At 46.4% G+C, this 27,429-nt stretch overlaps 2 long non-coding RNA genes across 2 annotated transcripts; one reads left to right on the top strand and one right to left on the bottom strand.

Annotated features, from left to right (window-relative positions):
• The first annotated feature begins 639 nt into the window (after positions 1 to 639).
• On the top strand, positions 640 to 7,824 carry LOC134480105 (uncharacterized). The gene is made up of 2 exons (XR_010054292.1): positions 640 to 945; positions 5,456 to 7,824. It is a non-coding gene; the product is annotated as an uncharacterized LOC134480105 (long non-coding RNA).
• A 12,729-nt stretch (positions 7,825 to 20,553) lies between these two features.
• LOC120094387 (uncharacterized) lies at positions 20,554 to 22,855 on the bottom strand. The gene is made up of 2 exons (XR_005488723.1): positions 22,319 to 22,855; positions 20,554 to 21,887 (listed from the first exon to the last, which is right to left on the bottom strand). It is a non-coding gene; the product is annotated as an uncharacterized LOC120094387 (long non-coding RNA).
• Between the last annotated feature and the right edge of the window lie 4,574 nt (positions 22,856 to 27,429).

Below are 27,429 nucleotides of genomic sequence, written 5' to 3'. Positions count from 1 at the left end.
CTTTGTTGTTTTATGACAGCTCCTTAGGGCTGGAGAGATGGGTCAGTGGTTAACAGTGTTTGCTGTTCTTCCAGAGGACCTGAGTTCAGCTCTTACCACGCACACCAGGCAGCTCACAAGCACCTGCAACTCCAGCTCGACAGTCTTTTATGGCCTTTTTCTGACACTGCTGGGATCTGCACTAGACACACAGAGACACGCTCATACACACAAATAAAACATACACACAAATAAAAGTTAACATTTTGAAAAAGATAATCAATTCACCTTGAAAGTGAATTCCATTGTGTGCATTTGTGTGTGTGTGTGTGTGTGTGTGTGTGTGTGTGTGTGTGTTTGAAATCCTAAACATCGAACCTAGGTTCTCATGGATGCTAGACCAAGGCTCTAGCATTGAGCTATACCCCAGTCCCCCGTCTGTTTTTCTGATACAGGGCCATGTGGCTCAAGTGGATTCTCCTGCCTCTCAGAGCACTGGGACTGCAGGCTTTGCACCACCGTGCTCAGCTAGTGGACTATATCAAAAACTAACTGGGAACACTTCCAAACCTGGTGCTCTCGTGGATTTAAAGGGGAAGCCTAACAGAGTTAGTGGCCTGCCGTTGTGGATATCTAAGGAGAAAATCTTGCCCAGTTCCCAGAAGCAGCTCTGAGGTCTTGGAAAGACTCTGGAGCATCCTTGTTTGTACCGTCTCACGTCTCTCAATAACTATTCTTAGGGTTTAACTTCTATTCTGGGTAACAGATGGAAAAAGAAATTCTTGAACGTTCTCTTCAAAACGATTGCCAAGTTTCATCTCACCATGTCACCCGGGAGAGTCAGCTACATGTTCTTGACCTCAGAAGTCTTCATTCTGCTTTGGGAAGTGACTAAAACCGTTTTTCCTGCTCTACTTGAAGGAGTGTTGGGGATTCTGCTCTGGGCATGATTGGTCCATTTTAAAGGTAATTGTTTTCTCTCTTTCTCCTCCCTGTTTATCCTGTGAACTTTGAGACTGGGACTGTGGACTGCTGGGTAATTTGTTGGCAGGTTCTGATCTAATTTTCCCATTTACTCCTCTGATAATGTTAAAATGATTTGGGATAAAATACTCTGCAGATGACTCTCAGCCGAGGATGAAGCGTGGAGATAGAGTGTTTTCCTTATGCCCCAAGTACCACCTCCCAGCGACTACATGAGATAAAACTAGATATGAAAGTGCACCCAGGAAATCCCAGGTGGACACGGGAAGGCTGAAAGGCCATTGCCATGAATGTCAAGACTGGATGCCTGAGAGAGGGGTTGAGGAATGTGGGGAGGGAGATAGAGAAAACAAAGATGGAAACCATCTACTGCAAATTCAGTGGAAAGTGGGTGTGTTTGCCCATCTTAAAAAGCTAAACAGAACGAAAGGTGTTGAGGCTGAAGCAGTTCAAAGCGCATTCACTGCTCTCACGGAGGATCCATGGAGAACTTCCACATTGGGTAGCTCACAACTGTTACTTGCAACTCCAACACTAGACGACCCAATACCTTCCTCTGGCCTCTGTGGGCACCGGATATGGCATACCCAATCACAGATATATACATAAATAAGAACAAGATAAATGAAAACATATCTAAAACATATACATAAGTAAAACCAAGAATAATGTTTAAAAAGATGTCTATCTTGGTTCAAGTGGTGGAGTTACAAGCTCCAAGTCCCTTCCCTGGCAGTGGTGAGTCTCGAGGCCACGCAGAGCATCCTGTTGGCTAAGTACCTGGAGCCCAGGTACACAGCTGGAGAAGTTTCTTTGCCTTTGCTTGGAGAGGAACCGGGCTTCAACCCTGGGCTCCATTCTGATTATCTTATTTAAGGTTCACCAAGTCAAAGGTTTCACCCCACAACACGGTAAGTGGATAGTCTCACCTCCTTAACACCATTAGTCTATCTTTGGGGATCGAACTCCTGTGTGAGGGCAGGAATACAAACCCTAAACAACGCAGCAGTGGACACCAGGAAGAGATCTCGCTCATGAGGGAAGCTTCCGATGCCGGATGCTGCAGTTCCCAAACTTCAAGTGGAGACTGAGGAGGGCAGCTTCGGGCAGCATCACACAGACTGAGCCTTCGTGGGTCTTGGAGGCCTGAGGGACTGGCCTTGTTCTACCTCAGGGAGCAAGTGATACAGGCTCAGCCCTAGTCGCTGGCTGGGTCTTCTACAGAGGACACTCACATGCTCACTCCTAGTCAGTGTCTGGGGCCCTGTATGGAGAATGCTCACACACTCTGTCCTAGCTGCTGGCTGGGGCCCTCTATGGAGGATATTCACTTGAGTTGAGTGTTATGGGCTTTTTTTTAAACTTTTTTTTTAGATAATTACAGATACCCTCTCTAATTGCCTTTGGTCCTAATTCTGCTTCATTCACAGAGAAGAATAACAAAGAGATGCCCTGAACTCCCTCAATTAACCCCTTTTCCCCCCCATGGTAACCTTTTCCACAACTATCATACAATATCACAATCAGGAAATTGATGTTAATTTAATCCACCTACCTTCCATGCATTTCTCCAAATCTCTCCCCTTCATCCTCTCCCTCCCCCTTCTCTCTTCCCCCTGCCTGCGTGTACTTAGGTCTAAATGATTTTATCTCCAGTGGATATGTGAGATTTCCACAGTCAAGATCAGTATCTCTGTGACCCTTCACCACTATAATTTATTACAGGAATTTTATGTAAATGGGTGCTGTACGTCACAACTTTTCAGGTTGGTATTTTTCAATCTATATAAGTTGCTTGTGGTCCATCCAAGTCGTCGCCTGGATTGGTATCTTATACCTTTATATTACTGAGTAGTATTCCATGGTAAAATTGAACCATTGTTCCCGTACAGCACATCTGGGTTATTCCTAGTCTGGGATTATACCAAGTAAAACTGCTGTAAACATTACCGTGCAGGTTTGCTATGGATGTGAATTTTCATTTGCCTGGAATAAACACTCAAAATGTGACTTCTGGGTAAGATGGTATATTCACTACTTTTTCTGTTGCTGTGATACAATACCCCAGGAAAAGCAATCTGAGAACGGTTTTGTCCTGGCTCTCAGCTCAGTCCTTCATGGTGGAGACGTTGTGTCTGCTGAAGTGCAAGGCAGCTGGTCACACTGTATCTGCAGCCAGAAGGAAGACAGCGATGGATGCAGATGCCCAGGTTGCTTTCACTCAGCCCAGGGTTTCAGCAAGTAGAATATCGGCACCCAGACTTAGGTGGTTCTTCCAACTTCTGTGAACGCTACCTAGAAACTCCCGCCCCAGCATGCTCGGAGGAGGCCAACGTAACTCAAGCAATGATTCACGGCTGTGACAGGAGGCTCCTTCTCTAGGTCCTGTCAACAATCCACATAAAGTTTGTATTATAAGCTATCAAACATGCTACATGTTTATTTCTAATAAGACATTCCCAAATTGTTTACTGGACTGTTAAAACATCACTGCAACCCACAAATGGCTATGTTTCCCTGTAATCTTTCTAGAATCTGGTGGAAGGGGGGTAGCTCAGTGGTTAAACATGCTTACTGTTCTCCCAGAGGATCCAAATTTGGTTTGAGCACCCATCTCAAGTTGGTTCACAGAGCCTGGGACTCCAGCCCCATGCAATCAGATGTCCTATTTTGATTTTTGCAGGCCCTTGCACTCCTGTGCACATAGCCACACACAGACTTACACTTATTTACATACTTCAAAGAAATAAGATTGATCTTTATGAAATCATTTCAGTTCTTCGGACAGATGTATCCTTGCTACTCATTAGGAATTTAATATTTCCTGGATGGCTCAAGATACTAAACATCTTTCTGTGGTTTCATCTACAGTGGAATGTCAGGTATCTTTTGTCCATTTCTTAGGTTGGGTCACCTGTATAATATTTCGGTTCAAATTGTAAGAGGTCTTTATAGCTTGCAGTTGAAAATCCCTTGTCAAATATGTAGTCTGCAAATATCTCCCCCTCCCCCATCCAGAGTTTGCCTTTTTACCCTCTCAACAGGATTTTTGCAGAGTGCAAATTTTTCGTGTTCTGAGGTCGTAGGATAGTTAATCTTCTTGTCAACTTGACTAGATTTAGAGTCACCTAGGACATACGGCTAGGCATGTCTGTGAAGGTGTTTCCAGAGAGGTGTAAGACAGAAGGCTGACCTTGAGTGTAACGGTGAGCATCTCATGTGCCGGGTCCCAGACTGAAGAAAAAGTGAAAAGCTGGACTGCTGCGATAAATGCCAGCAGCCAACTCCCTCTCACAGCATGTGAAGAGACAGCTGTGATATGGAATCAGAGAGGCGGGTGCTACACACGACCTATGAAGGGGCATGCACCTCCTCTGGGGAACTTTTTCCTCGGCTCACAGGCCCACTCTCATTCTCCCAAGCACCTTTTCTTTCTTAATAAACTGTGTCTATTTTTATTTCTAACGATGTGTTCCTGGTGCAATCCTTCATCCTGGAACACGAGAGCCTCGAGTGTGGTACCCTCTGAACTCAGAGTTGCAGCCCGGCTCTAAGCAAAAGTGTCCTTTCTTCTTCTCTTCTTCTTTGTCTCTTTTTTAGATACTGAGCAAAAAGCCTAAGCATGTTTTCCTAACATCCGGGTCTGTCACTCTTTCTTGAGAGACAACCCCCGGCCCCACCCACCACCACCACGCCCCGCCTCCCTAACTCAAGCAGGCATGATTTTTTTTCCTCTTCTTTTCCCCTATCTCGCTCTTTTCAGAAGCTTCCAAGACTCACAGCTTACCTGTCCTATCCCAAGTCCTTTGTTTTTATCAAGGATGTCTGGCCACACTGTCAAATGAGATGTAGTGTCACTGGGTTGTTTCCTGTCCTCTCTAAATATTAGCAGAGTTATTAGGGTCAGAGTCCAGGCCCTGGAAGCCCTGAGAAGCTCTGCTAGGCTATCCATCCTCAATGGGCCCATCAAACAGAAAAGTCAGTGAAAGACAGGGAACAGGGGCACACGCAATATGGTCACAATGGGAAGAGTGATGAAGAGGTCCTGGGATTAACCAAATCCATCTTCCGAGGAGTGGGGGGTGAGAGGCATGCATAATCCCAGCCAGTCCCCTCGTCAGGGTGCGGTCCTGTCCTTCATTGACCCATTATTGTCTCTACTCCAGTCTCTCCCATACGGTGATGTGTGATGAATTGTCAGAACCTCACAGAACCTCTTTCCAGGACACGAGTCGCGTCGCCTCCGGCTGACACCTAGACCAATCTTTCCCTTCTCCTAGCATTAGACTCTTGGAGAAATTACACTTTTCCTGGGGTCCATTTTTCTTCACAGTCCAATACCTGAAGATGTGGGAGGGGGAGGGGCACGAAGATCTCTTTAAAGTGGATCTTCACTCCTGCCCGGACGGGTGGCCGAAATGCATCAGGGAAACAGAGAACAGAACGGTTTTCCCCCACCAATAGCCTTTCTCTCTTTTTGATCTAATTGTAGCTTTAGAGTGGCTTTGCGGAGCACTGATAAGCACGGCCTGTGCCCCTTCCTGAACTGAAGAAGAAATAAAAAGCCAGCACGCGGCTGAAGAAGCTGTAAATGCATGGTGGGCGTAACCGGAAGTGAAAGATTTGTGCACCGAAGGGATGTCCCGGGAGAGGCCACAACACATAGGTGCACAGGGAGAAAATACAGCCAAATATATTTTCAGGATATGGCCAAGCAGATACCGCTAAACTGGAGGAGTTTATGGCTGTAGCTGACATCTCTGGTACTATAAAACTGTGCGGAAGCCATTCTTAGACTTTGAGGATCGAACAGCTAGATTCAAAGCAGAGAGAACAGAAAAACATCCCCTGCTGAAGAGGGAGTGGGAGGTAAAAATAATCTGCCTCACTTCACTGAGTCCCACCCCACGCTTCCTTCTCAGCCTTCCTTGGTGGCTAATTCATTCCAGTATGTGTGGTTGCTCCAGGCAAGGGGACTCCTCGTCATCAGAGACAAAGAAAGACCTAAGAAAGGAGATCCTCTGCTGAAAGTTCAGCAAGAGATCAGAGCCAAAGAAAGGACCGCAGGGGCCAGACTGGGTTATAGAAAGTGGATTGCCAATAAAAAAAAAGCTCTCAGATCAGCAAAAAAGAAGCTACAGGAATCAATGAGGGCTTTAAAAATCTTCTATTCCTTATTATTTATTTACAAAATTATAAAGAACTGAGGGCAGAGCTTGGTGTTAGAGCTCTGTCTAATATAGGAAGCTCCATCTCCAGGCCCCGGGGGAGGGGTGGAGGGAGGGAGAAAGAGGGAAAGAAGAGGGGATTCTTGAAATCAACCATGTTGTTATCAGCCACTAATCTCCAGGCCAACACAAAGACATTCCCTCCCCCATCTCATTTCTTGAAAGCGCTTCCTCCGGTGACCCTTAAAAATATTTTGAGAACTATAAAGTCGCACAAAAGACATCTTAAAGCTACCAGGATATAAGATGGCTAAAGATGACATTTCCGACCAAAAGAAATTCCGAGTGTTAGAGGCACAGGCCGGCCTGGAGGCTCCTGGACTTAGATGTTTGAAGTTGTAACGACTTGTATAAAGGTACAGGAGGCAGACCGGTGATTCACATCTAGAATGCCGGCACCTGAAGGCTGAAGCAGGAGAATAAGCCTAGGCTACATAGTAACAAGATCTTTTCTCAAAAACAAAAAACAAAAAACAAACAGAAACTGCTTCCCCGTCACTGTTCCGTCCTTACCCTTTTCCGATTCTTCTCCTTGCCCCCACCTCCCAAGAAGCCAGCCCCGGACACAGCAGGACCAGTGGGCCGATGATGAACCATAAACGTGTGTTCTGAAGAGCAGGGTGGAGATTCCAAATGTACCTCAGTTGGCAGAGTACTTACCTAGCATTCATTCACCAGGCGCTGAGTTCGGTAGCCTGCTCTGCATAAATCTGACTTGGTTGCACACACCTAAAATCCCAGAACTCGTGGAGTAGAGGCAGGAGTATCAGCTGTTCATGATCATCCCCAGCTACATAGGAAGTTTTGGACCAGTCTTCGATAGGAGAGAAATTGCCTCCAAAGAGGAGTGAAGGGAGGGATTAATGAAGCTTTCACTCAGAGAAAGGAGTGAGTAATGTTGGGAACCCTGGTAATTATAATTTTAACTACCCCTCCCTTTCCCCCAAACTCCTACTTCTTAGTCTGGAAAACATCCACACACTCAAGAAATATTTTCACTAATATGTCCAAATATGCTCTTCAAAGTAGCTTTTCTGTGAGACAGCCCAAGGGAAATTGCTGGAGGAGGGGGGAGTCTGCCTCCAAATTAGATGTTCAAATGGCCTTAAGGTATCAAGACTTGGTGATGTATACTATGCCTTCACTGGACCCCAAGCCAAAAATAGGAAAGAAAGAAAAGAAAAAAACAACAGCCACAAGCAAACCTTACCTTGGCTTTTGCAGATCTGAAAGAGGTTTGATAGTTCAGTAAGTTTGCAAGAATAGAAGACCGAACAAGAAAAACAGTGTTCCCAAACTGAAGTAAGCTGGCAAGCTACCCAACGGAGAAAATAAGATGCCTTGAATTTTCAGGTATCTGATTCAAAGATGGGTAAAGGAGAGAAAGGTGGAAGGGGCGGGGCAAGGGTCATCGGATATAGTCTGTGACCAAGAACCTCTGACCACTGAGTCCACTGATGTCAAACAGAAAACTCTGCATCCAGCAGGAAGATAGTCATCTCCAAGTAAGAGATTTAAGTATTTATTCACACAACAGCCCAGCCCCTGACTTACAGTAAGAGTAGAAGTGCTCCTACACACACACACACACACACACACACACACACACACACACACACACACACACAAATAAGCACAAACTCATACACATGGACCTTATCCCAGAGGCAGATCATCTCGTGGCCTGGGTGCAGGCAACACCCATTGGGAAAACTAATTTACAAGACTTTTTCATTGCTTTGCATTTGTTCTTCCTCTGATTTCCCATTTCCTCTGGTGGTGACTGCGATTGTTCTTTGAAACCCTAATCTGCCACTACCCCACTGCAATTTCACAGTTACAGCATAATAAATGAAGTTTAGCTTACCAGAAGTAGCACAGCCCGAGCAGTTGCAATCTGTCTTTGCAGATCTCTGTGTGTGTGTGTGTGTGTGTGTGTGTGTGTGTGTGTGTGTGTGTGTGTAAGTCCCTTCCACTTACTAGGCATTTGGAAATAATTCATTAGCCCAAGCAAACAGGTAGACGAAACCTCTGAGCTTTGTTTTTAACTGGACAGTATGGGCCAAGAATGGAAGGTTCTTCCCTTCATTCACAATAAAGGAAAATGGGGTAAAGAAAGAACTGAGCCACACTCACATCTTTAGGACAGTGTGCAGTTGCCCAGGCTGACTAGTGCAGCCGTCATCAGAAGGCTCCAAGACCTCCAGTAGTGCATCCTAAACACCTCTCTCTCCTGTTCATTAGGTACTTTTAGACTGCCCAGGCCAAGTCAGTCCTTGACTTGAAAGCCTCTGACTCAGCCTCCTGAGGAGTTCTGGGATTACAGGCATGAGGAACATACCTGGCTCATTCGTTCCTCCTTTGGGTTGCACGCACTCGTGTGTTTGTATGTGTGTGTGTGTCTGTGTGTGTGTATATGCATGCATGCATGCATGCATGTGTGTACATGTGTATGTGGTCCATACATAGCGCATACAAGTTGCATATGTGGTATGTACCTGGTGTGCACGTGTTGTGTGTGTGTCTGTGAGTGTGTGTGCATATGCATGCATGCATGTGTGTGCATGTGTACGTGGTCCATACATAGCGCATACATGTTGCATATGTGGTATGTACCTGATGTGCACATGTGTGTATGTTTGTGTGTGCATGTGTGCCTGTGTGCCTGTGTGTATGTGTGTGTGTGTGTGTGTGTGTGTGTGTGTGCGTGCACATGGAGGTCAACCTTGAGTGTTATTCCTCAGGATGCAGCCTGCCTTGATTTTGAGTCCTCTCCTCACACCCGTTCTTCTTAGGGACACTCTTGAACAGTGGCAGCAACAATTGGAAAACCGATGGATTTTTCCCGTGTTGACACCAGTGCTGAGGCCGTCTGATTTCCGTGCTCCTCGCCTCTGCCAGACGTGGTAGTCTGAAGCCGCTGACCAGTGTCGCTTGTCACTTACCAAAATGATGAACAAATGACAGTGCCGCAGGAGGGGGAATTGATGGGGATGGAACCCATGTGTGCCGTGCGTCCCAGATCAAATGCAGTGCTCAGCCAGCTCATTGTCAGCCAGTTAATCATAATCATTGCTGCACTGTACGGTAATTAGGCATAAATGGGGCACAAATGACTCTTGGTCGCACCACTGTATATACCGGAAAACAAATTTTGTGGGTTTCCTCCACTTTGATAGTTTTTGAGAATTCATCTGCACCGTTACCTGTCTCCCTGTTGTGACAGAATTACCTGATGTGAGCAACACAAAGAAGGACGCTTTACTTGGCCAACATTTCCAGGGCGCAGCAGGGAAAACCCGGTGCAGGAGGTGCAGGAGGTGCAGGAGGTGCAGGAGGTGCAGGAGGTGCAGGAGGTGCAGGAGGTGCAGGAGGTGCAGGAGGTGCCTGGTCACGTGGCACCCACAGTCAGGGAACTGAGAGTGGTGAATGCTGGCACTCAGCTACTGCTTTCGCCTCTTTACTCAGTTGGAGCTCAGCCCACACCACGGGGCTGCCACACTCAGGATACGCTTGCCCACCTCAACAAACTAGTATAGAAAATGCCTCACAGCCATGGCCAGAGATTTTTTTCCCCCATTGTGATTCTAAATCCCATCAAGTTGGCCATCAAGATTAAGCACTACAGCCTGCCTAATGAGTCAGGTGCATGGATGCCCCCACCAGGACGGAAGAGAACACTTCCAACCCCAAGACCAGCGGACACAAAGCACAGCTCCCGCCTCGGAAAGAATGAGAGATGTTTATTATAACCCAAACAGGAGTGAGCACAGGTGACGAACACAATCTTCTGTCTCAGCATGGAAACTACTCCATTAAACTTCTACCGTTCTGTACAAAAGGAAGTCATGAATCAAACTATGAACACCAGGATGGTGGGTTACAGAAACACCAGGAAAAATTTTCCTTCTGGGTCTCAGGTAGCACCCGTTGACATCCACAGTTCTTGGGCTGGTGGTGACCTGTTAACAAATTTCAGAGGCTCTGCCTGACATCACAGGGATATTAGGTCAAACACAAAAGTGGGCTATGAGTGCCTTCTAAGGGGCTGAAGATAGCCTAAAATAATGTGACTCTGGACCTGTCACATTCCAACTCTTCACAACAACAAAGTTCTAATCTGTCGGTCAGCCTTTTAGGATGTGTAACACAGGCAGCTGTAAGTTACTTTGGGGTTAACATCCATTCACATACTGAATGAATGCCTCGCACTGTATGATCTTGCCCTAGCCAAATGGCTAATCAGGACCTCTTGCATGTGACCAAAATGAGAGCCTCCCCAGAGTATCAGGATGAGAACCCGAAATGCGGTGGCTCACATGGTGTTTGCATGGGCTAGATGCTCAGCGAAGCTCCCTCCCCCATCTCAGACATCCTCCTATCTCACACCAAGATCACCTCTGCATATGCTAGTACCACGGGTCTCTATCGTCTCCCCACAAGTTACATGCTCATGCCCTACATCCCACACCTTCATCCTCAAGTCACATTCACCCATGCAGACATCCCCAACTTATTCACGCTGAGAAGTACTCATAGGACAAGAATACACAGTGCTTGCTTGCTATGTAGTGAGATATTGGGTCAATGAGTAAAAATCACAGGTTTCAATATTCCAGGAAATAGTCAACACTTGAGCATGTTCCCAACCCCAGGGAAATAATGTGTGTGTGTGTGTGTGTGTGTGTGTGTGTGTGTGTGTGTGTGTGTGTGACGCGTGCGCTCGAGCATGTATGCACATGTATGTGCATGTATGCGCATGTATGCGCATGTATGCGCATGTATGTGCATGTGCACACATATGCTAATGTATGCATGCCACAGCACACATGTAGACGTTAAAAGACTTCAGGTGTCTACCCTTACCATTCTTGTTTGAGGCAGCCTCTCATTTCTGTTCTGCATGGCTATGTCCACCAGGTGAGCTGACTCTCATCTTACCTCAGAACATTAGAATTCTAGGTTCACACTACCACACCTGGTTTTGCATGTGTTCTGGGAGCTTGAACTTGGGTCCTTACATTTGCATGGCAAGTTCTTTACCTGTTAAGCCATCTCCTCAGTCCTGTGTTTCCTTTTGGTAGAATATAGACAGTGGGGGGCTTAGGAGATTTTGGACATCAAGCTGGATTGAAGGATGAGAACTAGGCTGAAGAATTCTTGTTGTGACCTCCTAGAGATAGACCACAGCTCAGAATTTGTTCATTCAGATACAGGGTGAACAGAAAGATATCTCGTGTCCTCCCGGTTTCTGCTCTTTGGAGCATTAGCAGGTATCAGGAGGAGATGAGTCTGCCTCTTAGATCTGTGAAAGGCCTGTCCACACCTTGATAAACCCTGCATCCCATAGCAATGGCAGCAGCAGGAGTCACCTCCACACACTGAAGGGCTAATATTGATTTGCACATCAACCTTAGCAATCACTTCTGGGTTTTACCTCCCTGCCTCCTCCTGCAGCCAGGTACATAGTCTTTCATTTGCTCCATTTTACAGAGAGTCAAACTGAGACCCAGAGATGTTAGATTGTTGTCTTAGTTATGGTTTCTGTTGCTGTGATAAATGCCATTGTGACTTAGGCAGCAAAGAGTTGGTTTCAGCTTATAGTTCCTCATTGCAGTTCATCATGAAGGAAGCCAGGGCAGGACATAGAGACAGGGACTGGACCAGAAGCCGTGGGTAAATGCAATGTTACTGGCTTGCCCCTCATGGCTTGCCCCTCATGGCTTGCCCCTCATGGTTTGCCCCTCATGGCTTGCTCAGGCTGCTTTCTGATAGCATCCAGGACCACAGGCCCACCAGGCCCCACCCACACTGGGATGGCCATTCTCAAATCAATCACCAATCAAGAAAATGTCTCATGAGCTAATCTGGTGGGTTCTCACTTATTCTCTGTCGTAGCACCCTCTTCCAAAATGACTCTAGCTTATATATCAAGTTGACCAGACACTAGCCAGCACAGGTGTCACACCCAACAGACACATAGATAAAGGGCAGAAGGATTGTAGTGATAAATTAATTAATCAGCTTTGGCTCCCGGCAGGTTGAGAGTACACGGCACCCACCAAAGAGCTCTGGAATCACGAATGAAAGACACGCACACCAGCTAACTTTGATATGCCTTGACTAGTTCAGTGGCTGAGCACTTCTAAACCTCCCTGTAGCTAGCATATACTCCCCTCCAGTATTTTTTAATTAATGTTTGCTAAATCCATATTTCATCTCTGCTACCCCAGACCCATTCTGGGAATGGCCCCTAGGGCCACTACCTGTAACCTTACATGTTGGCCAACCTTTAAGTCTCTTCTTGCTCTCCCATCATGGATTCCTTCCACTTCTCCCTCTCTCCCCTGATCCCTTGCTGTGCAATCTAAAAGTCTCACCTCCATCTCCCTGCCCAGCCATTGGCTGCATAGAAATTCTATATTACTAATTTAAGCCAGCTGGGGGCAGGGACCCTCAGGTCTGGAAGCACAGCTTTTAGGAGCTGAGTTAAGACCAAAAAAAGAAGTCAGGGCTTCCTGAGCAGCTGTATTGGTAAACATCTTCAGTTGACCTATCATACCCACAGGAGGGTGTTTATGTCTCTCAGCAAAGATTACGTCATTTATAGGTTCACTCGTGGGCTTTTACAAGCATGAAGGCTTGTGGCCAAGGATATCAAATTTATCCATAGAGTCCTCAGCCTCACCAGGCAAAAGCAACCCACAAACACAACAAATTCAAGAATCGCTTTCCTATGTAAAACCGCTCAGACACAGAGCACAGCAAATTTACTTGAGCCAGACACTGCTGAGACTAGGTCTCCGCCCCAAAGAGTAGACAGAGCCAGTTCCTCAATCCTGGCAAGTCAGCAGTGCCCCCAGAGGCTTCTCGAATCCCCCACACCCTAAATTCTTCATCAGTTATTCTATTCCAGGAGAAGGACAAGAATGATGGCTTCTTACATGCAGCCACGGTAGAGAAACTTCATTAAAGGGGAACCCAAAGCAAGCCAGTCTCTTGATATCAAGTAGAAAACTCCTCAGAAGGCTGAGGCAGGATGGCCCCAAGCAGAAAGCCTAATCCCCAGTGCATTCAAGGTCAGCCTGAACAATTTGATGAGACCCTGTCTCAAAAGAAAAATTAAGGATACACTTAGAATACACTGACAGCACAGCCCCTATCCACCTGAAGCAACTTCACTGAACATATCTGTCGGTTCCAGCAGGCTTTTGCTTGGCTGTGGAAGCAAGAGAGTCTTCAGAATTTCCCACACATGAGACCATATTATCAGCTAACAAATGGGACATCACTCCCTCCTTTCCTCTCACGGATGTGATGCCCTGGGTTTCTTTCTCTTGCCTAACTGCACTGCCTAGGGCTTCCACAATGAAGGTAAGAATCGACATCTTATATAACGGTGCTGGATTTCATCAGATCTTTTCTGTATGTGTGGAAGTGATTATGTAAATTTTATCCTCAGTGTCACTAATGAAGTGCGCCATACATTGATTTTCAGTCATAGCGAGTGATTTTTTTTAAATGTGAAGTTGAATTTAGACTGTGAGAATTTCTGTCTACCATTTTTTTCTCTATGTTAATCAGGGATATCAGCCTATAATCTTATTTTCCTTTAGCATCCTTGTCTGGCTTTGGTAACAAGGTAACTCTAGCATAGAATTGAATTGATCTGTGTCACCTTTACTTTGAATTTTGAGAAAGGGTGAAAAGAACTGGTGTTAGCTTTTAACTATTTGGTACATTTCACTAGTCGTACCATTTTCTCTGGTGAGGTTTGATTTTTTTTTAATTCAATCTGCTTATTAGTTGTTGCTTTTTCCAGATCTTCTGTTTCTGTGGGCTGTGTATGTGTAGAAATCCCACCATGTCTTCTAGCTCGACCAATGCATTGGTATGTAACTACTCATGGCAGTTTCCTAGGACAATGTTCTCTAGGCCCTTCCAAAGGAAGTAGCAGGGCAGAGACTGGGACAATGGGTGACAGGAAGACAGAGAGCTTCTCTGCAACCACACAGGAAAAGCAGGTTCAACCTTTCAGTGACACAGCAAACTGCTGGAGACGCCGACACAAACTCCTGCGCTTTCAGTCCAAGCTGAGAACCCATCGCATCCTCAATAAAAGGTTCACAACAACACCGTGAGGAAACTCGATAATGGAAATAAAGAATCATCTCTAGACAGAAACAGAAGGGAAGAACAACACTGCCAAATCCTCCACTTCCACTCATAGATGCAGTCCTGGTCTCTCAAGTGCCATCAAAGAATGAAGAATTCCAGAGAATGACAAGAAAATCCAGAGAAGTCTCTGATGGTGAAGAAGGCCATTCAGAACCTGCAAGGAAGAAGATTGCTTCCCCTGCAACGGAAGCCCAAGAAAAGCAGCCAGTCTTGATTGCTGGCTAGGAGGTGGAAAAGAAGGGAGGTGCATGGAAAGGAGGCATCCAAGTGCAAAAGTGCCCCCCCGGCACCTCTTTCCCTTTTTGGATGACACTGCTACAGCATCCCCTTAGACTAAGAGGTTAAAATCAAAGGCTGGGGGTAGCTATGTGCCTTGGAATTAAAACAGCATCTACAGTCTTATTAGCTAGACTGGGATGGACAGAAGTGATCCATCTTTCTACTCAGGGGAATAATTGACTGCCAAAGGGGTCCAGACAGACCTCTTCACTCTCTAAGGCCTGGCCCTGAGCTCTGCACAATTAGCTAAGTGCTCGTGTCAGGGAGAAGGTTGGCAGCATGGTCAGTGCCCACTTAAAGCTCAAGGTGCTTAAGCAGAGAGAGCTCTGCCTTCCCACTAGGGCTAACACCCTCACCAGCATCTCTCATAGATGAAGTGTTCACATGGGAGTGGGAAGGAGGTTTGGAAAAGCCTATAAACCCTTTATCTAAACAATGTGCTTAAAGATACGAGGTAATAATTCAAGTTTGCAAAGAAATCAGTTATATTAAAATATGACTGTTATAGACAGTACTTTATGAAATTTGTATGGGTATTTTGCCTATATGTGCATGTCTGTGAACCACTCATGTGCATGATGCTCTTTGGGGCCAGAAGAGGACATTAAAACTCTTACAATTGCAAGTTATAGACAGATGTGTGATGCTATGTGGGTCCTAGAAATCTAACCCAGGCCCTCTGGAAGAGCAGCCAGTGCTCCTAATCCCAGAGCCATCTCCCTAGACCCATATTTCATGGCTAGCCTGGAATGATATTATATATTCCAGGGTAAGCTTGTCCTCAGAGACAGTCTGTCCTACCTCCTAAGTGCTAGGATTGAAGGCTTGTGCCATCACTCTTAGCTCGAGGTGGTTAATCTTGATCTCCAACTTGATGGGTTTTAAAATCTTCATGGAAACTGACATCTGGGCATGCTAACAAAGGACTTTTATAGATTGGATTAACTAAAGTGGGGGTGGCCAGGGGTCCCGGAATGAATAAAAAGGAAAAAGCTAGCTGAGCACCAGCATCCCTCACTGTCTCCCTTTGCCTCCTGACTTCAGATACAGTGTGACGAGCACTGTCCTGCTCTGCCTCCTGTCAGATACAATGTGACCAGCTCTGTCCTGCTCTGCCTCCTGACTTCAGATACAATGTGACCAGCACTTCCTGCTCTGCTTCCTGTCAGATACGGTGTGACCAGCTCTGTCCTGCTCTGTCTCCTGACTTCAGATACAGTGTGACCAGCATTGTCCTGCTCTACTTCCTGACTTCAGATACAATGTGACCAGCACCACCCTGCTGTCACATGGTACCTTTTCTACCATGATGGACTGCATCCTCAGAATTAGAAACCAACATGAAACCTTCCTTCTCTAACTTGCTTCAGTTGGGTATTTTGTCATAGCAATGGACAAGTAACTAACAATAGTTACTGGAATATTTTTAATTGATGATGTAGTAACAGTTGTGGGTCTAGTTTAGACACTAAATTGATGAGGTCTAGTGACTGCAACAGTTGATTAGAGTTAGAGAAGTTGTGAGTATCCAAGGCTCTCAACAATAGCATGTGATAGGAAAAGTACCTAGAATAGCTGCTCTACCTGTCCATTCTGTTCTGGGTGTCTGGCCTCCATTTGTCAGTGAAAGAGGCAGTAAGCTTAATAAAAATAAGTTAAAAGTAGTAATTTTTTCATCTAAGTCTAGATTCAGAAGTTCACTTTGGGCACCTTAGGTTAAGAACCTTGGCTGTAAACAGACATTTTAAACGACAGTGATCGTCTTGGCTAAGCATGAGTGCTTCAAGAAAACCGGCCTCCATTCACCATTTAAACTGACTGTGCTCAGTACCAAACCAATGACTGGATGGCTCTGAGAGGCCTGGCATCTGGTGTGAAATCAGAGCCTACATATACAGACAAAGAACTTAAATCTCTCCAAACTAATTGTCAATCATTCTCCTCCCTCCTTCCTCGCCCCCCAAACAAGGACAGAGTGGTTTCCCCCTCTCCTTTTTCTGGGGCTGTCCCCATTACACTTAAGGTCCCCATTTAGGAAGACTGAATGACCACTATGTCCACAGAGCTCAGTTCCTGACTGTGGGCAACCTAGGGCTTTGGGATGGTTACTTCAGTGCCACCAGAGTTGTTACTAGAGTGACTCAGGTCAGAGGTTGGACACTGGAAGCCCGAATAAGCTGGGCTTGGCCAACCACCCTCAAGACACCAGTGGAAGACAAGTAAAGACAAGAAACAGAGGAAGTGGATCTACTTGATGTGACCACAGTGGGAAGAGAAACTGGAGAGGCCCGGTGACCTCAGAGTCCATCTTTGATGGTGGTAGGGTCCTAACATGAGGTTTACATTTAAATACAGGGCAAGAATACAGACCTGGTCCAGGTCTGGTCCTGCCCACCCTACCCATTGTTAGCTCAGCTCCAGGCTATCCCACAAGGTGGTCTAACAAAGCAGAGCTGTATGCAGTCTCATCCTAGGAAACAAGTTGTCCCCCCAACTGGTCCCAGATTTTGGGCATTTCCTCATGAGACTTTTGCAGAAATCTTGAATTCTTGGGTCCCTTGTCTCAACAGCCTGACAGCAAACAATAAGGGCACAAGTGTCTCCTTAAACTATCTCCACTCCGTCAGGATGGTCACACAACCAGGTTCATTTTTCAGGAGAGTGATGAACACTCCATCTTGTCTTGTAGTATTGGATCTTCAAGCTGCCACCCACTCCTGCCTGGATGCTGGTTTCTCAGACGCTCTGTCCTAGTCTTTCTTACCAACTAAATCTGACCCACACCTATCCCAGTATGGCCCATGGGCTAAAATAACTTGTGAACATTTATTTCTTATTGTCTTTGTTCATTAAATACCATCCAATAAATTCTTCTGTTTTGGCTGCTGGCCCAGGAAGCCTAAGTGTTTAGATATAAACACTTTTTATATGGCCCTTTTATAGGGAAGCCTTACTAACCTCTGTCACGGAATATCAGGCACGCCTGGCCAGGAAACCTGCAGCTGCCTAGGCCACTATAAGAGAGTAGGGGTGGGGGGCTCATTCTCAGGATTGGTTACCTCAGAATCTTAAGGGTTTAGGAGGTTGACAGAACACAGCAAAGAACACAGAGAAGAAGCAGGATGCAGAAAGTGCACACACTACCTGCCCTTGAGAGAGAGGGGATATGGCATCACTGGCTAAGTAAGAAAGGATAGGAAAGACCCTTGGGTTCTTACTCTCTTCACCATAACTTCACACCAATACTTCTGACTGAAGTCAACCAGAAAGCCGTTGGCAAGGGAGTCTAGAGAATGCAGCTTCCTGCAGCACATAGCAGAGAAACAAAGAAAAAGACATGGACTATCTATGTTTAGAGCAGATACAGATGGGCCAATGCGCAGACCACCAAAGCTTGCCTTTCAGTGTGAGGTGATGTAAGAAAAGTGAGTGTCCGCTGTGCCTGGAAGAGAGAATCAGTACTGGTATCTGCATGTATGCTACTCTGAGCTTCTGCCCTGTGCTTGGGTCCGTATTGGGCTGTCTAAGCTGAGCATGTGAAAGAAACAGTTGGGTGGATTTTTCTCGCTGCTGTGACAAAAGCAACTAAGTCAATGAAGGGTTTATTCTGGTCCCTGGTTTGAGCGTCTAGTCCATCATGGTGGGTAAGCTATGCAGCCAGGAGGGGGAGGCAGTTCATCTTATTGCATCCAGTGAGGAAACATGGAGAGGGGACACTATGCTCAGTTCAGTTTCTCCTTTTTATTCAGTTCAGGATGCCACCTCATGGGATGGTGCCACCCACATTTGGAGTAGGTCTTCATGCCTCAGCTAATCCAATCCAGCAAAGCCCTCATAGATAAGGTTGGGGGGGAGGGTGGTCCCACGGTGATCCTAACTCCCATCCTGTTGATGATCAGGACTAAGAACAGCACTGCGTTAAACTGGCTTAGAGCAGAAGGTTTGAGTAAGGACTGAAATGAGATTACTCGTATGGCCCAAACACATGAGGTAGACCTGGAAAGTTCTACAGGCTCTTTCCCTCCAATGGCATCCTCCACGCTGCTTACCACACAGGCCAGAAACATGGTAAGATTATGAGTCTGGTGGGCAAACTCCCATGATACTTTGGGTCCATGAAGATATTTTTCCTAGAGGTGTGTCGATTATTAGAAGAGCTGCATCCTGCCTGCTTCATAGAGTTTTCCTTCCCCCAGACCTGTCCGCTGTGCCAAACTCTAAAACCACAAGCGTGACAGCTTAGTTTAAAGAGCTTCTTCCTTTAAATGCCAACCAATGAAGTCAATGGCGGGTGTAATAACAGCAAGAACAAAGCCACTGTGGAAAGCTTTTTGTCCCCTTGAATGTCGCATGCTGGTGTGAAAAGGTGCAGAGCCGAACATGGGCTACTCCCTCGAGATACCATCCAGACACAGCCCCAAGGACCGGGTGCTTGGAGACTGACCACATCCAGATCCTACCCAGGTGAACACTGAGTCCCAAACATAAAAGGCTCTCAGAGCCTCTTTGAAGCTTTGTAGAGACCGGTGTGCCTTCTGCCTTCAAGCACCTCCAGAGTAGGTGTGCCTTCGCCTCTCCTCTCCATGTAACTTGCCAGGGTTTTGGGGCATGACATGGATGAATGGGGCAGCAAATGAAGATTTGGTCTCAGAGCCCAGCCTCCCTCTCAGTCTGCTCCTCGAAGTCTTGTTTCTGAGTGTAGTTGTCAGCTCCCAGACAGTGAGAGCAATCCAAAGACCTTAAGAAGAAGAGGCTCTCCCTACCCAGGTGGTGTATTTCTCCCCGGGACAACCTGTCACCAGAGTCCCTAAGAGAATGTTGGGCTAGAGGTTAGCTTCTAAGCAGAATGGTTGATATTAACCTGGAAAAACCCCAGTGATTGGCAGTTTTTAAAAAATATGACCTCTGAATGTACTTAACATCTTGCTTTTAATTGACTTGCATTTCCATTTAAATCCATTGTAAGAGAAACCTTATATATAACAAATGCAAAATTAATATAACTTTCCAGAACTAGAAGGTAACCAGGAAAAAAAAAAAGTAAGGTTATCCTCAGCCTCAGAAAGCCCAGAACGAGAGGGGGAGGCAAGTGTGGAGAGGGCTGGTAAAGATTTACTGGTGCCTGGGTGATGATGTTGCTCAACAGGTAAAAGTGCTTGCCTCCAAGTCTGATGACCCGTTGTAGCGTGTAGTTTTATCTACCCTGCTTTATGCTCCTGGGTGGGCTGTGCTTCTAGCCATCTGCCCAGGTCATCTTTGGATCCTCAGATGAAACAACACACACACACACACACACACACACACACACACACACACACACACACTAGCTTATTTTTAATGTGCTCTTGCTAGCTCAATGGTTGAGCACTTCTGAGCTTCCTGCCTGCTACCCCAGGCCTAATCAGGGAAGCAGTCATTGGCCACTTACTGGAAATATCACATGGTTGAATCACTTTCTCTTCTGCAACTCCTATATCCCATCCATCTTCCTCTGAAACATGGGAAATTTCCCTATTCTCACTCCTCTTTCCTAGCCTATGGAAACCTAGAAGTCCTTCTGTCATAGTTTGTTATGTTTGGCCCAGGGAGTAGCACTATTAGGAGGTGTGGCCTTGTTGGTACAGGTGTGTCACTGTGGGCATGGGCTTACGAATCTCACATCCTAGCTGCCTGGAAGCCAGTCTTCCACTAGCAGCCTTCAGATGAAGATGTAGAACTCTCAGCTCCTCCTGCACCAGGCAAGCCTAGATGCTCCTCTGCTCCTACTTTGATGATGATGGACTGAACCTCTGAACCTGTAAGCCAGCCCCAATTAAATGTTGTCTTTTGTAAGACTTGTCTTGGTCATGGTATCTGTTCACAGCAGTAAAACCCTAAGACACCCTCCTCTCTCTCTGACCAGTCATTGGCTGTTGACAATTTATTGATCAATCAAAAATCAATTGGTGACAAGGACCTTTATCATATGGCCACACAGATTCCCAACTAAAATCAAAGCATCGGAACCACTCCCCTTCAACCTGTGCTCCATCCCCAGGACCCACACGGTAGAAGAGGGGAATGTGAGCCCTGCAATCTGTCCTCCAACCTCCACACGCTCGCCATGATAGACACCTGCATGCAAGCGCTCACACGCATACACACTCACAACTGGAGTCACGTAATATATAAAAAAAATACTGTTACAAAAATAAAATGGTTTCTTGAAATAACTAAGTATTGAAGGACCAGCTGGGGAGGGGCTGGTGGTGTCTGTATCCTGTGGCAGTTTCTTATCTCATTGTTGTAACCACAGACATGATGAGCAGAAACTTAAAGGATGATGAGTATGCTTTGGCAAGTATTCAAATGCACTCATGAGCCTGTGGGAGACATTTCTTATTCAAAGGACAACAACTGACCATGGCAAGTCTATCTGGGGACAGAAAAACCAGGACTAATACCATAGACTTTGAGATCTGTACGAGCTAAGTGAAGCCAGGGACTAGGAAGGCAGGCCAAAGACATAAGCAATGTTATCAGCATGCTAAATGAGAGTGTGGGAAAGGGTGTCACGTTGTCAAGCTTCGATTTTGTTGCTGTGATAAATATCCTGGCCAAAGGCAACGTACAGGAGGAGAGGAATTCTTACATCTCACAGTTCTGTAGTGTAGTCCGCCTTTGCCGGGAAGTCACGAGGACAGAGACTCAAAGCAGCTAGTCACATCCACAGTCAAGAATAAAGAGAAAAGAAACCCGTGCATGCCTAGTCCTCACACCACTCTCTCTACTCCCACCCAGTCCATGACACGAGGGTTCTAGGTTGTGTCAAGCAAACTATTAGAGATAACCGTCACCCATGCACTTGAGATTACTAAAACCAGCCAGTGGTAGGTAAGGGAAGAGTTGACTCAGTGTTTACCCCAGTAAATTCATTACAGGGAGCTGAAGAAAATAAATATGAGGAGCAAGAAGCGGTTATGATCATCTGTGGGGGTAGTAGGCCTCTGGTCACCACGTGAGGCTTTGAAGAGAATTCTGCGTTGTAGTGGAGGAGGGGGACTGGATGCACCTTGACCATGTTCTTTGCCCATGATTCCATTGGATAAAGTCAGCCTGTAGGTCTCAGCTTTCCAGAGCTGTCAGTCAGTCCATCACCACCCCTAAGGCCCCACCTGGCAGACTAGGTCTCTGGTTTCTGCTTCCTTTCCCTGCTAAATTCTCAGCTTCTCGGATGATCAGCTGGAAGGGATGCGGGTTCTAGAAAGAAGATGCACCTGTGTTTACATGCTACTCTTCAGAATGAATCAGAGTCAACATTTCAGTCAGAGGCTTGGGCTAGTTTGCATGGGTGGTCAGCTCTCAGGGGGATAGATAACACAGAGGCCAGTTCCTCTCATCAGACCTGCAGAGACACCAGTCTCTGACTGACAGGAAGAAGCTGTCCTACATGGGGAAGAAGGCCAGAGTGAGCATTCTCCATTCTGCACACACACAGACTCACAACCAGTACGGCTCAACTTGGCGTGTCCCTCCACCACCCTTCCACGGGGATCCCCATCCCCTCCTGTTGGTATTTCTGGGCCTACCCAATAAGGAAGGGTGTCCTGGTCTACATCCAGACTCTGAATCTAATCTTTGAGAACTGCACCCATGGGCTGACAATCCCACCTCTGAAAACCCTGAGGTACCTCTTGGAAAGTACACCTGAGATTCACCAAAACTGGAGGAGGCAGACTTTCTCCTCTCCCTTACAAAACCTTCTTTGATCCAGAGCCCAGCTGGCTGGCCCGTCCATAGCTGCTGCCCTGGCTGCTCTTCCTCCTCTGACCCACTCCATCACCCACTCATGAACAGGCACTCTTTCCGTTAAGGCCTGCTGGAGCCGTGCTGAACCACAACTTCCTCTTGTAAGGTGACCTCTGGATTTCTGACATCTCCAAGTTGTTCCACAGCTCTCCAAACTCTGAGACATGACTTTAGGATCATGTGCCCCAGTGTAATGTTCATGAATCAGAGCCCATCCCTCACCAGCTGCAGTCTAGGGGCCAGGAGGAGAGAAGGGCTGTCTCCAGTAAATCCATCCGAGGGAGTTCAAGAAAATAAAAATGCAGACCGGGAAGTTAGGCTACAGACCCAGCGGCACCGCAGTTAAGGGCTGTATTGTATTAAGCATCTCTTAGATAGCAGGATGTGTTAGAATGCATGGCAACGTCATGTTAACAACCTACTCGGTTTTTAACTCATACTCCACGGTGTATAGAGCCAGCCTCACTGGTATTTTCGTGCATGTTAGGAAACCAACGTTGAATAATTCTTTCCTGTGCCAAAGCCTGTTTAAATGCACTGCAGTATACAGGAACTAAGCCAACCACACGAGCCCTTAGTCTCCCTTTCTCTGAGTACCAGACAACTGTGCATTTTACACACTCAAAAAACACATCCCTTGAGAGGGGCATCATTTCAGTCCTTGTACGAAGAATGAATGGAGTCCGTTAGAGGTCATGTGACGTACCCATGAGCACTTGGGAGCTAAAATTGAAACCCAGGTCCTAACTCTGCTGTCCAGTTTAGAAGGCAGAACACTCAAACGCCATTTTAGAAAATCTGCCCAAAAGAAGATCCCGGCTTATTGGTGTGGTCCACACCCCCCCCCATAAAATCATAACTTGCCCACTGTGTAGTTGCATCTGCTGAGCTCTGCCCACAGGTGTCTTTGTCATGAGGGAGCCCATGATGGAACGCAAGTGTCTTCATTTGTTTTCTGTTGCTGTGATAAACACCAGGACAGGAGAGCCTCTTGGAGAAGAAAGCTTACATTTGCTGGTCACTGTCCACCACTAAGGGAAGCTGGGGCAGAAACCATAGAAGCGGGGATCATTGTTTACTGGCTTCTCCCTCTGGCTGATGCCCATTGTGATTTCTCAGATGCCCAGGACCAACAGTCAAGGAGGGCGGCCATTGCCTACCAAGGTCGGGGCCCTCCTACATTAATCAACAATCAAGAGAATTACCCACAGATACAACCACAGGGCAAAGGGATCTGGGCGATACCTCAGGTGAGAGCCGGTGCTCCTTCTCAGGTGACTCTTCATTGTGGCAAGTTGACAACAAAAGCTTATCGGGACGGAAAGATTGTGAGACCAGCGTGCAAGACCGAGCCTGTGTTGGACAGTTAGTACAAGGTCACTTTGGACTGACGGCCCAGCCCTGCTGAAATGAGAGGACACCCAAGTCCAGGCCGTGGATAAGGGATCTCACAGAACAAAACACTGGAGCGTGCACAGCCAGACCCAGAACTGGAACAGAGAGCCCGAACCGCGCATGCTCCGTGCACCCGTATGCGCTTCAACTTCACCCCCTTGCTTACCTTACCCAATGCTGGTTCACTGCTCTCCTCTTGCAATAAAAGGAATAAAACTTTTACAGCCCGTGGGAACACCAAGAAAGCAGAACCACCCTTGAGGCTTGAGGCCGGAGGCAGCCTCCTCTTCAGTCTACCCAACCTTAACAAAACTGTCCTCTGCTCAACACTGTGCACCACGGACTCTGCGCTGGTCGTTTTGAAAACTGGCAGTGTAAAATTGAGGCTAATGCATGGTCTTGATTGTTGATTGCTGCAGAGGAAACACCATTCTGGGAGCACAACACCTCCGTGCTCCACACTTAGAACGTTTCCAGGGGTGGATATTCAGAGGTTAACATCTCTGAGTGGGATTGCTTCTGTCTCGAGGGGCAGGACTTGAGGTGGTTCTTCTCACTGACATTTGATGCACCAAAAAAGGAGGCCACCTACCAACTAGATAATTTAATACCCCCCAAACCTCTAAATGCAGCCTTTTTTCCCCATTAAATTTGTTTAGATATTCTATTCTATTCTATTCTATTCTATTCTATTCTATTCTATTGTATATATCTGAGTGGTTTGCCTACATATATGCATGTATACCACCTGGAGGCCTGGTGCTAACAGAAATTAGATTTCAGATCCTCTGGAACTGGAGCCACAGCCTGCTATGAACCACCATGTGTGTGGCAGGAACTGAACCCAGGACCTCTGGAAGAGCAGCCAGTGCTCTAACCACTGAGCCATCTCTCCATTCCCCGGACTTCTTATTTATTTATCTATTTTCAAACCACCAGTACAGATTACTAACTTTACCTGAGAAAAGCCTAGTTTGGATCATAGATAATAAAATGTAGGCGCTAGAAGGTGGCTTCGCAGTATAAAATATACCCTGCTTTCGCACAGGATCCAAGTTCAGTTCTCAACGCCCACGTCAAGTGGCTCAGAATAACCTCTAACTACAGCTCCAAGGGATCTAACGCCCTCTTCTGGCCTCTTCTGACACCTGCACTCACGCATGCACACCTTCCCGCTCCGACCCAAACACACTTAAAAATAAAATAAACCTTTATATAAACATCACCAACTCTAACATATTAGAATGTCATTATTGATTGCAATTAGACTCATGATAAGCCAACCTCCTCTCTCCCCAGCAGGTGTACACATGCCCTCTGAGAGCCAACCGTGCCTCATTGTTGGAAAGGGGAGAGCTAGGTACCCCTGCCTTCATGTCAACACCATTTACAGGAAAGTATGATTAATATCAGAGACACTGTAACAGCTGCTGCAGGGGGATGAGCTGTTCATATCGCCAGTGTCAAGAGCTGGGCTGCTAATGTATTTGCATAAAATGATGACAACCAGGAAAAGCAATTAGGACTTGGGCATCTGTGCTTTTGTGATCCCTGCTCTACGGACTGGGCAGTGGGGCTCACAGAAACCCATGACAGCAGTGGGTAACTGCTAACTGCCTTCAGTCCCCCATGACTCAGGTCCACTGTCTCTTTAGGTGCCAAACAGGTCAAGTTTGTGCCCCAACCCCTCATCTGTTCCCTTTCCCGGGCCAATCCACAGCTCAGGACGAGCAGTAGGCATGCTACTGGAGAAAGAGCTGGGAAATGGGGTGGGGGCGTTCCGAAGTCTTTCCAGGGTTCTTTCCAGCTATCAATTAGCGAGGCCCTGCAACAGGAGGAAAAGTAGGTCAGTATTATCATCCCAGCTTCGAGGATGAGAAAACAGACTTAAGAAGAATGGCTCGCCCAGGGCTAAGCCATGGATCAGAAGAACTGAAGCAGAATTTGATGGAAGAGTCCCCGACTCAGAATCCTTAGCCAAGTGTGTGCTTACTTAGCATGCAGAAGGTGGTCCGTAAACGGGGCAGACTCAGAGTAAGTCTTACATTGACTCAGGAATCCCCTCCTGAGTTGAGGGGCAGATTCTAGGTCCAATTCAGATCCTGAAGGCGCTAGGGTTTTTGTTGTTGTTGTTGTTGTTGTTGTTGTTGTTGTTTTATTTTTGGTTATTGGTTTTGTTTTGTTTTTCTCAAGTGCATGCTTCTCTAAGCTGGGAAAATACAAAGAAAGGCCTTTGCATGCCTAACAGTTGGAAAGGTAATTGGATGTTCACAGTGGACTTTGTTTCGACTATCTAACATCTGAATAGGATTCTTGCTAGAAGACAAAGAGAGCTTGGCAGGGCCTCCCAACCCTTCCCCCACTGCCTAATCCCATGGAAAGCAAATTAGCCCCCTTTTCCCATCTCAGAGTAGATGTTGTGTCCTGTGAAGAGAGACCAAGGTGGAGGCTTGAGATCCAGTAGCCACTGGCACTGTGCCAGGTGGGGTGGCACAGTTCTCACTAAACCATTTCCCTGGCAAGCCCTTGGCTGTCTCTCACTTCCCTTGCCCCCACCCCCAGGGCCTCCACAGTGGTTTTCCTATCCGGTCCAATAAACTCTTTGTATCTTAAATTAACCGTATTCTCTTGTTTTGTTCCTAAGTTCAACTAGTATAGTTTCTGACCTAGAAACAGAAGTGTTTGCCAAGATGAACCGCAGTTGCCAACTTCAGCTCCTGTACCCTGCTGGTGGGAGCGGGCACATGGAAGAAATGTACCATCAAGGGCACTTGGGCAGAGATGGACGAGTTTTAGGGCCCAGTTCTTCACATAAACAAACATATTGCTCTGCAGATACACATGCAAAACTGGCTTCTATATAAAGTCACTTTGCATACATGTGTCTGCACGCAACGGTAATAGCATGATGTTAAAAAGGCTCCCACAGTCTATCAGGAGCAGGCTTGCTGGGTAAATTATAGAACAGGATACAGACTTACTGAATTCTTTTCGTAAACAAGGGTGTTTCTGCGTGTCAGAAAAGGCAAAATAAGTCACAGGCCCAGAGTAATGAGTATAATATTCTATCGTTTATACAGCAGGAAAACAGGAATCCACATGTTCTTTCTTAAGTAAACATAAAGCCACCAAGCAGGTTATAGAAGAAATGAAAAAGAGTAGTGTTTTCCCGTGAGAGGAGAGAATGGGGTCAGAAGGAGAACAAGATGGCTGTGTGCTTTGTTTCTGAGGAGCATTCTTTCTCTAATTTGGGGATTTTAAAATATGCCACTAGGATCTTTTGAAAAAAAAAATAAGGGAAACAAGATGGCTTAGAGAGTCAAAGAGCTGTGCCCAAGTCGGACAACCAAACTCTGACCCCTGAACCCCTTGGCAGAAGATAAAAATCCACTCCTGGAAGTTCTCTTCTGGCCTCCACGCTACATACTATAGCATGTGTGTGCGTGCACGTGCGCGCGCGCGCACACACACACACACACCAAATAAATGAATTCAAAGTGTCACTTCAATAAGCAAAGAGCATCTGAAATCTGACTCATTTGACCGCCCGCTGCCCTGCTGTCAATTACTTTCAGCATGCAGAGGAGGCGGGGCCCAG

The sequence above is a fragment of the Rattus norvegicus genome, chromosome 8 (assembly GCF_036323735.1).
Source record: "Rattus norvegicus strain BN/NHsdMcwi chromosome 8, GRCr8, whole genome shotgun sequence".
NCBI lineage: Eukaryota > Metazoa > Chordata > Mammalia > Rodentia > Muridae > Rattus > Rattus norvegicus.
This window is presented reverse-complemented; position numbering and strand designations above follow the sequence as displayed.